Below are 13,460 nucleotides of genomic sequence, written 5' to 3' on the forward strand. Positions count from 1 at the left end.
AACAATCTCAGCAGTCCAGGAAAGCTTTGTCATCTATCTTCCATATCTGTAACTTCTCTCCCCACACTTTGTTGTCCTCTAGAAGCCTTTGAAATAAGTTTGGAATCAAATCTTGATAGCTGATGCTATCTCAGGGCATTATTCAAGTATGGCAAAAACAATATAAATCTGCTGTGCCAAATTTCACAAAGAACAGCACACAGTTTGGGATCAGTATATGGCTTGATACCAGCCCTGCATCATTTTCTATGCAGATACAGAAGATAGTTCAAAAATGACACATGAGTTAAACTGGAGAAGTCTCCTTACTGACTTGATTAATCAAAATAAAACATTTCTAGAGTTTAAGCACTTGATATTTTTATTTGTTAGGAAGACTGATGCAATTCTGATAGCCTGTTTAATAGAAAGTCACAACACAAAAGGTATTAGTTATTTTAAATCACCTTTGGTAGTCATTCAAGCTGATCTAGCTGACTGGGCCCAGCAGCTGTGTGGAAACTCCTGTACAAGCTATTTATGTGAAAGAATGCCAGCGGAAGGAGCAATTTCCTAAACTTACATCTCAAGTAGATGAGCTGTACACACTATTCATGTGTCATCAAGACCTGACAATGAGCAAAGGCTAAGTGAAACTCATCAGTTCACTCAAATGCTCTGGGTTGGGTATTATGCATAAAAGTCCTTTCTTACCATCATTACTTTGTAATTCAATAATGATGCCTGATAATGTCAGGATGGTTCTGAAAAATGCTCCTCCCTTTATACCTTTAAACAACTCTCTCATCATGTTAGCATTCACTGTCTTTGCATTGGGTCATCTGCAAATGAGTCTGTGCAAGAGAAAGCTCCAGGTTTACAACTTTACACAAGAGAAAAAATTAAATTTTTAAAAATTAAACTATAATGTATTTTAAGACTTTCTGCCATTAATGAAAAGCAAAATAGGAAACTTGAGAGGGAAGTGACTGTGTTCTTAATACCAAATGTTGATTTTATCGGCCTATAAAACGTGTTGAACACAAAGTATAGTTAAAAAATTCTCCTAAGAAACAAAAGCTAGAACTAATTAACATGATTGCCTACTTCATGAGGATAGAAATTCCCACAGGATACAATAGCAGTTACAAACTTATTTAATTCTGAAGTGAAACAAAAAAAAAATCTCAACAATTTCTGTGGATTTTTCTACTCTGTATCAGAATTGGAGTGCATCTCCTCAGAGTTTTGAAATGCCATTGGCATTCCCCTGCTTTTCAGTTATTTTGCATTATTATTTGTAATGACACCAGCAAGTAGCAGGAGCTGGAAGGCTCCCCTGCAGCCATCACCACAGGCAAGCGTCCCCTGCCTGGAGGTGACGGTGAGGATGGCACTTGGTGCTGCCACCACGTGCTGGGGGACCACAGGCCCCACTGTGCTGTGACCCCCCAACTCAGGCATGGCTTCAGGAGAGTTCCCAGGCAGACACACGCCTGCCTCCACCCCACACCTGTCCCCAGCCCCAGTCCAACAGCCCTGCCCGCACGATGGCCCCTGTGGGAGCTGATGTCACCCAGGGACAGGCCTGCCACCGCCCCGTGGATAGCCATGGATGGACTCCTCGGTGGAGGCTGCCCCAAGCACCGAGAGAACGTTTGGAAGTGTTGGCGACATTCCCTCACGGATGCCGTGTGGAGTCACCGGAGCCTGCGCGGTTCCGCCGGGCCAGCGCGCACAGCTGGGGCCGCAGGAAGGTCCCAACTGCTCTGATCTCACACCTCCCTCCACCTCCACCTGCAGACACTTGACGACTCTCCAGTCTCTCTTTTGGTTCTTATAATGGATTTAATAAAGGAAGTGCTGACACAATCTTCGCTACGGCAGCGTAAGTCCTTCTCTCCAATAAGGGGGAAAAGTACACATATAAAAATGGCTTTCTTTGTTCAAAACAGAACAAACCAGATGGTTTCCCAGACTATAGTGGCTAAAAAATCTTCCACTGATTCCAGTGTGTACAGTATAATAAAATTGTTCAGGGGCCTCTAACTTTGTACAAGGTATTTTATTGTCTTTGTTCACTGGTCTGGGTATTTGCCATGACAGTAATTGAACCATGAAAAACACGTATTTCTTTAAAGCATATTATAGTGCTGTTTTTAAGGAATTGCTAATAGAGTGTAATGTAAAAGGATTTTAATTATTTAATGCTTTGGGACAATTAGTACAGTTGAATAAATAAAACTACTTTATATCCAAAATGTATATGGTATTCAGCACTATCATTTCTCAGAGCAATATTAAACATAACCAACATTTTCTAAACTAGAAAAAGTCTGTATGTAAGGAATGGATTTCTATGCATTTGAATATTTTTATTAATACTTCTACACTATATACTAGTATATTAGCAGCAGAAAAAAATCTACCTTCTACTAATTATATTCCTGAAGGTTAGATACCACATCAGGATTAAGCTATAAAGAATTATCAGTATGACAAAAACTGTAAAGGAAACCCTGTTCAAGAGAAAGTTCAAAGACATTCCTGTAAGCTTTTACCCAGAGGAACCACACCACTGAAGCTGTTTAACCAGGGAGTGCTGTGAGTAATCACAATATTGGCCCCAGATACACATTTTCTTCCCCAAAACAGTAATAAGGAAGAAAAGATAAACACCTCAGTGGAGCAAGGGGAAGCTTTTAGCAATCCCAGGTGTGCAAAGTTTATAAATAAGAATAAAAAAAAAAAAAAAAAAGGAAAATGTGAGTAACTATCACTTTTTAAAAATTAAATTAGGCAACGTATCAGTGGAGTTTAGGGAATAGGAGCAATTTTGAGGAATGTGCAAAACCGCAAGGTTACTTCTGTCTGTAATTTCTATGGGACAGTAAAGTGTGTGTTAAAAAAATGTATCGTTCTGCATTAAATGTTTGCTCATTTACCCTGTCACCACCTCATCCCCATCAGAACTGTTTCCCAATAGTCAGGTGCTTAGGCACAGTCAGGGACAAGACCGTGGCACGTACTAATGTGTGAGTCAGGAAGTGCCATCTTGACAATGTCATGGCTGAATTTCTCTAGAGAAAACAAATTGAAATTCAGCCTTAAAGCTTACATGACAAGACCACCATGGAACTGTGTTTGAAGATCCAAACAGCAAAATTAACATATATTTCATACTGGACAGGATATTTCAGGCAGGAAGCAGCTTTGCAGTATTTGTGTTAGAGTCTGAGTTAAGCAAACTTTTCGTAAACCAGCTGCCTCCTCCACTGCAGCTTTTCTCACTGTAATTAGCTTCCACCACTGCATTTACACGTGCTCTGGAGACTGCTCCTTTTGGATGTGTCACCATGGCGTGCATGGGGCTGCCAGGCCGAAAGGATGAACCAAAATTGAAGTAGAAATTGCCTCAGAAGAAGCACAGAGACATGCTGATAGCTCCTCACCTCCTCCCACTGCTCCATGTGAGCTATCAGCTGGAGACACAAAGGATTTTACAGGCTGCTATGGAAGGCTTTTTACAGGTGAACACTATCAAACCACTGCTTCTAATTTACCATAATCTGCCAGGCTGTTTGGTTTCTGCTGCTAGTGGAAGGGGGAAGGGAGCAAAGGAGGTTTAGGTGCTTTTGGCAGACAGTTAAAGCACAGAGTCACCTCATATAGACCTTGCAGTTACCTTATTAATGATTCAAAGAAGGAAAAGCTGTAGCTAACATGTTTGAGAAATCTTTGTATTAGTTCTGGAAACCTGTAGGACCAGCTTCAGAGAGGTCTGCATTTCTCTTTTCAAGAGGGTATTCAGTGCATAGGCCTTTGGGGTGTTTGATTACAGTGATATAGATAAATATTTGGGAAAGACAGAATTTTGTCTATCCATATTAAAGAGAGGGAAATTCAGTTCTCCTTAGGTTCAAAATTTTAAGGAACAGTCAAAAGCTTGTTGAAAAAATGGATTAACCTGCTGGCATTCTATCAGACCTACAACTTTCAGGAAATAATTTTCCTGTGCAAGTATGTTTTCAATTTTGTTTCTACGAAATTCTACAGAATTCATGTTAATTAATTATCCATTTAAGTTTACTGGTAATAATGAATAATTTGTCTATCCCATGGATGAGGAGGAGAGATGGAAGCTTGCTCCATCTGAACTGCATTCTGAGCTTTGCCATTTTTCTGTTTATGTGAAATCAAGGAAAATTTCTTAAGTTAAAATGCTGGCCATGATTAGTGTGTCTTAATGTTCTTTACAAATGCTGTCAGATTCTATGTGACAGCCCTGTAAAATATAATAGAAAATATTTATTTCAGCCAGGATTTCAACCACCCAAGGGATTTAGGTAAGGAAAAACGCACTCATTGCTATAGCTTATTGCAGTCAGCATAACAAATATGAAAAGGCACAGTTTTCTTTGAAATTCTAAAAATTAGGAGTAAATTCTATAGAAACCTAATACTTTCCATAAGACCTTTTGGTTTCATTCATCAATTTCTACAAGTTTTTTTTCTGCAGAGAAATTCTCACCTGAGGCATCTTAAGTATTAATATGTTCTGCACTGTCCAATGTTTTCCCTTTGCTCAAACACTCCAAATTAGTAGTTTTCCACTGTGAATTAGGATATATCTGTTTCAACCAAGATGAGAATGAAATGTTATACATATTTGGGTTCGGTCAAATTATTAATTCCAGCTGAATCTTTCAGAAATGATTTCCCAGGTTGAACAACTTAGATCTTGATACCCAAAACCACCACTGATGACCTATCTAAAGGAAATCAATTTTGTTTTGTTTTCGTCATTGATAGAGACATACCAAGGGTCTGGCCTTCATAGTCAGATGAGAAACCTTGGGATATCACAAGAAAAGTGGCCAAGTGTAATTATTGGGCAATGTCAGGCTCCATAAAATCTTTCCATGCTTGCAGATGTTCCACACTTTACCTCTCTGTCAGACGTGTGCATTATAATCTTGAGATGATGTGCCTAGTTTTAGGGTCTAACTAAACAGAGGTGTAGATACTCAGGCAGCTCCTGGTGGAGAGGAAGGTTTTGTCTGCCAAGGAGCCCACAGGCCCCTCACAGGCCATTTGTGTCAGCACTTCATTGCCTTTCTTGTAGGAAACTCTGTCAGGTGAGAGGCGGGACATCAAAGTACCTGCGCCCACCCTGGCTGGCTGAGGAACAGCTTCTTACTACCAGCAGCAGCTCCAGCACTAACACACTCTGAGGGTGGGTGTTAAATTCTTTGGAGATCTATCTCCAATTATACAATTATCTAATCAAAACATCTGCATTTTTCTTTCCATGTATGATTACTCTTTCAGAACTCCACAGGTGATAAGTTTATACTTTTAAGAAAATAAACTCCTAGAAATAAAGCAATTGTTATTGCAGATTAAATAGGATTTTTATTTTACAGCATTTAAGAGAAGTTTTTGCTGCTAATTTTCTCCTTAGTTACAAAAGGTTATTCTCTGAACGAAGGGTGAAACACAGTTGTTTAGACAGTGCAAATGAGAGCTCTGACAGAAGAGTTAATATTTGACAGTGTGCAGGAGGCATTGATCAGTGCATTTTCAAATCTTTAGATCTGTAAGATTGAAACCCACACAATTAATGTGAGGTTTAGTCTGCAGCATACAACTTCTGGTTTTGTTTGCAGTGTTTGGATTGCATTTGTACTCTTGCGTAAGAAGGATGAATCCCCTCCATATATAGTTGTATATTTACATAATATACATAATTTTGCATAATTAACCAAAAACCTTTCTAATTGTCGTTTGAGATACTTTAAAAATCTTTAAAAAAAACAACATTGAAGCAAACCTGATTGACACAAGGTTATCTGTTGGAACTGATTTTTTCCTGAAGCGCTAGAATGAAATGAGCACAGAAGTGAAGCCTGAAGCAATATCTACACAGGCTTTCCTTACAAATGCGCTCATGCTGCCTTGAGGGGCAAGGCTTGAACTTGAACCAGTCTGTCTTGTACTTCACTTTCCTTCTTAGGCAGCAGCTGCCATCTGACCCAGGTTGGGACCAGGAAATAAATATGAGCCAAACAAGTGCTCTGGGAATTCATTCCCATGTGGCATGTGCTCACCCTGCTCTTCCAGAAGAGCTGGACCCCAGGCACATCCCAAGACAGGTAACACCTGGCTGGACTAGGGCGCAGAATTCAATGGTATTTAGAAAGAAGGGTAGATGTTTCATAAACCTCACCTGACACATACCTCACTACACACATTGGTAGCACCTGCGTTCATAAGGTCACTGCCTGGATGTTTAGTAAATGCTGCCAAAACACCATTCCTGTAAGCATTTTGTATCTATTTGCAGTTTTCTTTTATTATTTTTTCTGTATATCATTTGGGATTAAAAATTAAGTCCCTTATGTGCATTAACATTATGATTGATACATTTTATATCAGCATTCCTTTTCGTCTAAAAATTCTGACTTTTCCAAGCAAGTTCTTGTCTCTGGTACAAGATGGCAAAAAACTTCTTCAGTAATTGTCAGAGAAAAATAAACTTTTTTTTTTTTTTTACAATCCCCCTAATTTTAGTACTCCATGTCAGAACAAAAGCTATTTCAGAAATTGTATATCTCTACTTAAAACTAGGTTTTTTGGCTATAAGCTTTTACCTAGAAGGTCTGAAACCCCATGGAATTCTATCAAGAACGTTACTAGTCATCCTACTGTCAATTTAAGCTGACATATTAATCCATCTCTCCCTTGGCTGCACTGTGAGGTTTTGTTTTTGTTTGGTTTTTGGTTTTTTTTTAAGAAAAAAGTGTGGGAAAATGTAGCTCCAAATGTAGCTCCAAAGAGTCTAATTCAATCTGAATCAACATTAAATTGTGCTTTCTAAAAAATATTAATTTATCTAAAACATCCATTTTACAGTTTGCTTCACAATAAATAGAAAATGAAAAGAACGTATTGACACTGTTTTTCTCTATAATATTCTTGAAATATTATCTACCTCTTGTAGTGCTTTATTAGGAAGATGACACCTTAGTAATTCTTTAAACTGACTTTACATATTTACATATTTCCTTCTGTCATGTATAATTTGAATACCATACCCTGAGACATGTAGGTTTGATATTTATATTCTGAATTATCGTGGTCAGTGAAGCTAAAGAGTGGAGGCTGAAATCTGGCAGATAGCATAACAGCATAAGGATAAACCAGCTAAAACTAGGTACAAGTTGAACTCACCTTTAGTTTTGTCCCTTCCTTCTGAAGTCATCCTCCTTGTTATTCCTAAAAAAATTATATAACTTAATTTATATAACTTAACTGTCTGCAGTAATGGTGGAATTCTTTAATATGATGGGTGCACTCTATGGGACTGATGGACACCACAGCATATGGTGCATGTTGTACCCTCAGCTGTGCCACACAAATACCTCAGAGCCTAAACCACTTCAGTATTTCTCATGGATTTTCATATGGAAAACTCCATTTCAGCAAGAACACATTAAGCAACTCAATTCTTTACCTTTTATTTTTGCCCTTCATGTTTTATGATAATTTTCACCATTCCTGAAATAACTGGACTTTCTGAAATAGTTTGAAACCTTTTATTTTTTTTCTCCCTGATAGCTCAGACCACAGACATTCTTTTTCCTGTACTATGAGAAGCAATAAAGTATTTGATTTCTCTTTCTCATGGTGTGGCTTGGAATCCAAAGTTAAAAAATCTCAAAGCTTGTCATGAAAAACTGGAAAGGAAGTCTTCATCCAAAATTCAATTCACTACAAAATTATTTGGAAACTGTGACACGGAGACTTTAACTGTAAATCGCCATTTCAGAAGGTTCATTTCAGTTTTCTACTCTCACCTACTGAAAATTAACAGGGAGGGAGGGAGGGAGGGAGGGAGGGAGGAAGGAAGGGAGGAAGGGAGGAAGGGAGGAAGGGAGGGAGGGAGGGAGGGAGGGAGGAGGGAGGAAGGAAGGAAGGAAGGAAGGAAGAAGGAAGGAGGAAGGAAGGAAGGAAGGAAGGAAGGAAGGAAGGAAGGAAGGAAGGAAGGAAGAAGGAAGGAAGGAAGGAAGGAAGGAAGGAAGGAAGGAAGGAAGGAAGGAAGGAAGGAAGAAGGAAGGAAGGAAGGAAGGAAGGAAGGAAGGAAGGAAGGAAGGAAGGAAGGAAGGAAGGAAGGAAGGAAGGAAGGAAGGAAGGAAGGAAGGAAGGAAGGAAGGAAGGAAGGAAGGAAGGAAGGAAGGAAGGAAGGAAGAAGGAAGGAAGGAAGGAAGGAAGGAAGGAAGGAAGGAAGGAAGGAAGGAAGAAGGAAGGAGGAAGGAAGGAAGGAAGGAAGGAAGGAAGGAAGGAAGGAAGGAGGGAGGGAGGGAGGGAGGGAGGGAGGGAGGGAGGGAGGGAGGGAGGGAGGGAGGGAGGAGGGAGGGAGGGAGGGAGGGGAGGGAGGGAGGGAGGGAGGGAGGGAGGGAGGGAGGGAGGGAGGAGGAAGGAAGGAAGGAAGGAAGGAAGGAAGGAAGGAAGGAAGGAAGGAAGGAAGGAAGGAAGGAGGAAGGAAGGAAGGAAGGAAGGAAGGAAGGAAGGAAGGAAGGAAGGAAGGAAGGAAGGAAGGAAGGAAGGAAGGAAGGAAGGAAGGAAGGAAGGAAGGAAGGAAGGAGGAAGGAAGGAAGGAAGGAAGGAAGGAAGGAAGGAAGGCAAAGAAAAAGCCATGGTTACATAGAACAGAATTTCCATTTACAGCCAAAATCTTACTATTCAGTTTAACTCAGATAAATTCACAATGTGTTTTGCAAAGTCTTTGAAACAAAGAAAAGAAACCCCACAATATTTCATATTTGCAAAGAACTAACATTATGTTTACCCAAATATGATTTACTTCTGCTGGTATAAACAGATATTAGAATATTCTATTTCCCCTGAGACCTGTGAGGCCCTTTTTGTAATAAATAATTTGTTTACTTCTGCATTTTCAGTTTCCAAATTTTGTATGTTCTTAATAATATCATGGTAAGATTTTAGGAAATGTTTAAATGAAAGTTCTAATAAAGACATTTAAAATCCATATATTCAGTGAAGCAGAGTTTCTTTGAAATTCTCAGCCTACCAGAGTAAACCTAACCCTATTCCCTTGCTCATCTACTCTGTAGCTCCAAAATAAATACCACAGTAATGGATTTTTAGCACCCAAAGGGCTCTGGGCTTTGGGCAACCTGGGGCTAATAACTTACAGTGCCAATAGCAATTTTAGTATGCATTATAGAGAAAGGTAGTAAAAAGAAATAAAATATAGTATTGAGAATGCTGTTTGCTCTACAGAAGCCTCTCTACCTGTGAAAGCTTTCAGGTGCTCTTCCAAGGCAGACTCTCCAGCCCAGCAGGGAGAGTGAAGAGGAGGGCTCCTTCCCTAAATGATCAGTTGTTCCTTTGTCCTGTATCTAGTTGTAGATGATTCCTGTGCTGTTTAGAGCTGACATTGACTCCCTTCAACAAATGTGGGTAATGTGAGTCACATTTCCTCATTCCAATCACTTCTTTGGGGGTCCACCAAAGTAATTTCAAGTAGTGCTTCTTATTAATATATCACAGCCTGTCAAGGAACTGGCCTAGAGGAGCTGTGCTGCTCTATAAGAATTTTTCTCCATAGCTATAGTAGAGGAAGGAAAAGTGGCACTGAGGGCCAGATGTCAAGCATGAAACTCTGCATTATTCTTGCCTTTCTTGCAAGTATCAAGGTATGTTAAGAGATCTGAGCAGAAATGCTAAATATGCATGCTCAGGTAGTGCCAAACATGTTGGGGAAAAGAAAAGCAAGCACGTGGTACCTCTCTGCCCTGGAGTTGTGCAGTTTTCCAGGCTGAAGGGCAGAGCTGGAGGCTTGGAGCTGCAGAGGCTGATCAGTGTTCCCTGGGCTCCACTGCCCTAATGCAGAGTGCCACAGCAGCCCAGAGAGTGAGGACGGGCACTTGCATTTGTTTTGCCAACAGAAACTAAGACACAAGCAAATGACTGAACTCAAGGTTTCAGGTGCTTAGTTAGGATTTTACCAAGTGTCCTGAAGGAAAGCTGAGCCTGATATTGGAATTAAACTCTGCTCTTTCATGCCATCAATCATTGCTCACACCAGTAAACCTTGTGTCTCATTCAGCATTCAGAAATAGAAAGGCTTCAGAAAATGTACATTCAAATACCTCTTCACATTTAATCATGATTATGATTCTTACTCATTTTTGATAAATATTCATGTCAATACGCTTTTGTTCACGTAAGTTACCTCCCAGAAATATCTGCATTTAGAGTGAGAGAGGCTATTGGCACACAAAGGGGAGTTTAAACTTCTGATTAGCATTTACATGTTATTCTTTTTCTTTCAAAATATTTTTCTCAGCACTCTAAAGGAAAAGATGTTTAGCCAATTCTAACTGCATCTCTATTCTGTTAACTGCATGTTCTGTTTCTGTAATAAACATTCTTAAAACCTTTTGAAGTTTGATTTCAAAACCAAATTGAATTGCTGAATTATTTTTTTCTGTGCGTACTGCATGAACACAAATGTTTCTTGAAAACAGATTTCAATGCCATGTTCATTCTTCTAAATGGAGTGTCAGGGTATGTTAAGTATACCTAAAGCATTATAATTGCAATTTTGCTAGGATGCAAAATGTCAAGACATGCGAGATGTTCCAAACAGCACTGCAAGTATACCTGCTATAATTTTTCTCCAGCAAGTGGTTAAACAAAATTAAGTAAATTATATTTCAGCACGGAATATGAGGGTCAAAAGGTTAAGGACTACTGTGAACTGAACCCTTCCTGATGAATAAAACACATTTTACTGCTAGAAATAATTTCACCAGTTCTTCAGTGAGGACCTTGGCAATAACAGGGCTCCAAAGGAGCATCTTGCTAGAAAGAACTGATCAAACCAAACCATCAAAACAATTTATATTTGCTATAGTCTATTTCCCTATTTTATTATCTCCTAATTCTGATGTCTGTTGAGACTTTTTTTCAAGTTTTTCCTTAATGTCTCTCAGGATATTAAGTTTCTAAGCTCTGTTCCACAGAAAACTTGATTTATAAGTGAAATCAGTAAAAACTAAATCACTACTAAATAAAGGATTTCAATGATTACTTTTAAGATTCATCCAGGCTCTGATTCACAGTTTACAAAGCCTTAATTTTAGCACAGTTTATTTTAGTGCACAAAGGACATTTTAATGGAATGTGTTTTTCAGTATCTTAAAATGACCATTAAAATACCTAACCTCAGAATAAAAAAAGAAAATAATTTTAAAAAAGTTTAAATATTAAATTTATATTTTAAAAATGTGTTCCATTATTTTGTTAAAATCGAGAAAACTACTGTTGATTTTCTTTCTTGCATTTTCAGTGGGAGCACAGTCAAATCTAGGCTTACTTTATTATGCCATTAATTATTGAAATATATATATTAACACAGTAGCCTTTCTTCAATAAGCAATTCAAGGATGATGTATTTTGTAAATTGACAATGGGAGTAAGTTTGACTACTATAATAAAATGTAGTACAAACAAAGCTCTTAACAGTTGCATTAAGGAGTACTTAAGCAAAAAATATTCTTTTCATCTGTAATGCTTTGGGGAGTATGATTGAGATTTTCTCTCAGTGAATGAATCCTGTCCTAGGAGTTGGTAAAGCATTTTAGAGTGTAATGGTAGTAGTATTCTCAAGAATTAAAAATGGATGGAACAATACAGTTAAATCAAATAAAACCCATCAAGTCCAGTAAGTTACATGGCCTGTAATGTTTTTAGAAATAACCCAGTATTGAATGTCTCTCATAGATCCAAAAAGGTCATGAAAACAGTCATGTAAGTTAACAACCAGAACTTCCAAAACTAGGCTTTGTAGGATCACTTTCTTAATTTTATTAGAGCTATCTGAAAGTTTTATTTTATATTTCTGAGCTAAATGAGCTTAAAATTGTACAGAACAACCTTTGTCGGTAGAGGGCTGAAATCATGTCAGCTCCACAATTTGTATTCCTTTCATGCAAAAGCCAATGCTTTTCAAAATAAGATAGAGAACTGGGAATTTGTCTGAAGCCAAGAAGATTTCAACTGACTGATTGAATAAATTCCTTGATATCAACAAAATTCTCTAAAACTGCAGGAGGGACCCTGTTATAACTCAGAAGGCACTAACCAAGAGAGTGTCTCAGCCTCCTTATTTGTGAACCCCACTACTTCTTTTAGGCCAGAGAGGTTCACGTAAGTTTGTACAAGTGTAAGGAATAAATATAAAATAATAAGGTGTGAAGCAAGAAACCAATGCAGGGACTCTGACATTAATAGAACAATCATCCAGCACAGTGATTAGGAAGGGAAAAATCATTGAAGCCATCAGTCCAGAGCACAACAGCAGTACAAAAGGCAAACAGGGCAGAAGATTGTTAGGTGGCACACAGAATATAAAGCAGCAGAGGTTTTACAGCATACATTTACTTTGTCATAATTGGAAGCAGTATTAAACTGCACAGGTGGCAGATAACTGTGAACAGTCTAAAACATTTTGTCAGAGAAAGTGAAAAGGAATAACATTACTTTTGGGAAGACATACCTTTTTGCCATTGCACAGTACCTAACACAATAAAAGCCCAGAACGCTGCACCCTACTCTCTCACAAATCCTTAAGATGATTAAAGCCAAAGAGATTACTGAAAAATGATTAGAAATTTAAGAACACAGTTAGAGAAAATGTTTGAAATTGTTTTTGGAGTTGTTTCTCAAAAATATTTTGCATAAGATATGTTCAAAGACAGTAGCATCCCACAAACTACATAGCAAAATCCGTGCTCTGGGAAAATCAGTGAGCATTTTGCCAATGAGTCAGAACAAGACCTTGATGTAGTGAGGCCAGAACTATACTGGGAGAATCCTCTGAACAGCCAACACTAATTAAGTTGCATTAGAATGGATGTTATTCCAGCTATTTCTGACCTTCACTGGGGTTGTTTCAAATTCATAAGAGTAAGGTCAATTTTTCCTATCCAAAAGCAAGAATGAAGCAGAGATTCAGAAGTAATACTGGAGTATGAGAAGGTTCTCGATTTGCTATCAATTTAACCAAGAAAAGGAGATAATTAGGCTTCACGGGTCAGAGAGTACGAAACAGCAATTTTTGTCTTCACTGCTAAGGTTGAGTTGCCAGAAAATCCGAGCTAGTGCAGCATTTTCTTTTCCATTTGCAGGGCGCTCCTCGCAGAAGTCCAGACACGACTGAGATGGACCTGCTGTGTCCAGCTCGAGTGGCTTTCCAGCAAACATCTAAAACATCACTTTGCTTCACCTGCTTTTAACTTTCCTCTGAGACTTTTCACAGTTCTAGTCACAGTTCATCACTGAACTACTCTGGGTGCTTTTCCTTGGATATCTGCATACCAGCAGTGCTGCATCAGATGTGTTTCTAAGCCTCATGCTAGTATAACCTTTCTTGCAAACCAAGTCAATTG

Source organism: Poecile atricapillus, chromosome 7 (genome assembly GCF_030490865.1).
Source record: "Poecile atricapillus isolate bPoeAtr1 chromosome 7, bPoeAtr1.hap1, whole genome shotgun sequence".
Lineage (NCBI taxonomy): Eukaryota > Metazoa > Chordata > Aves > Passeriformes > Paridae > Poecile > Poecile atricapillus.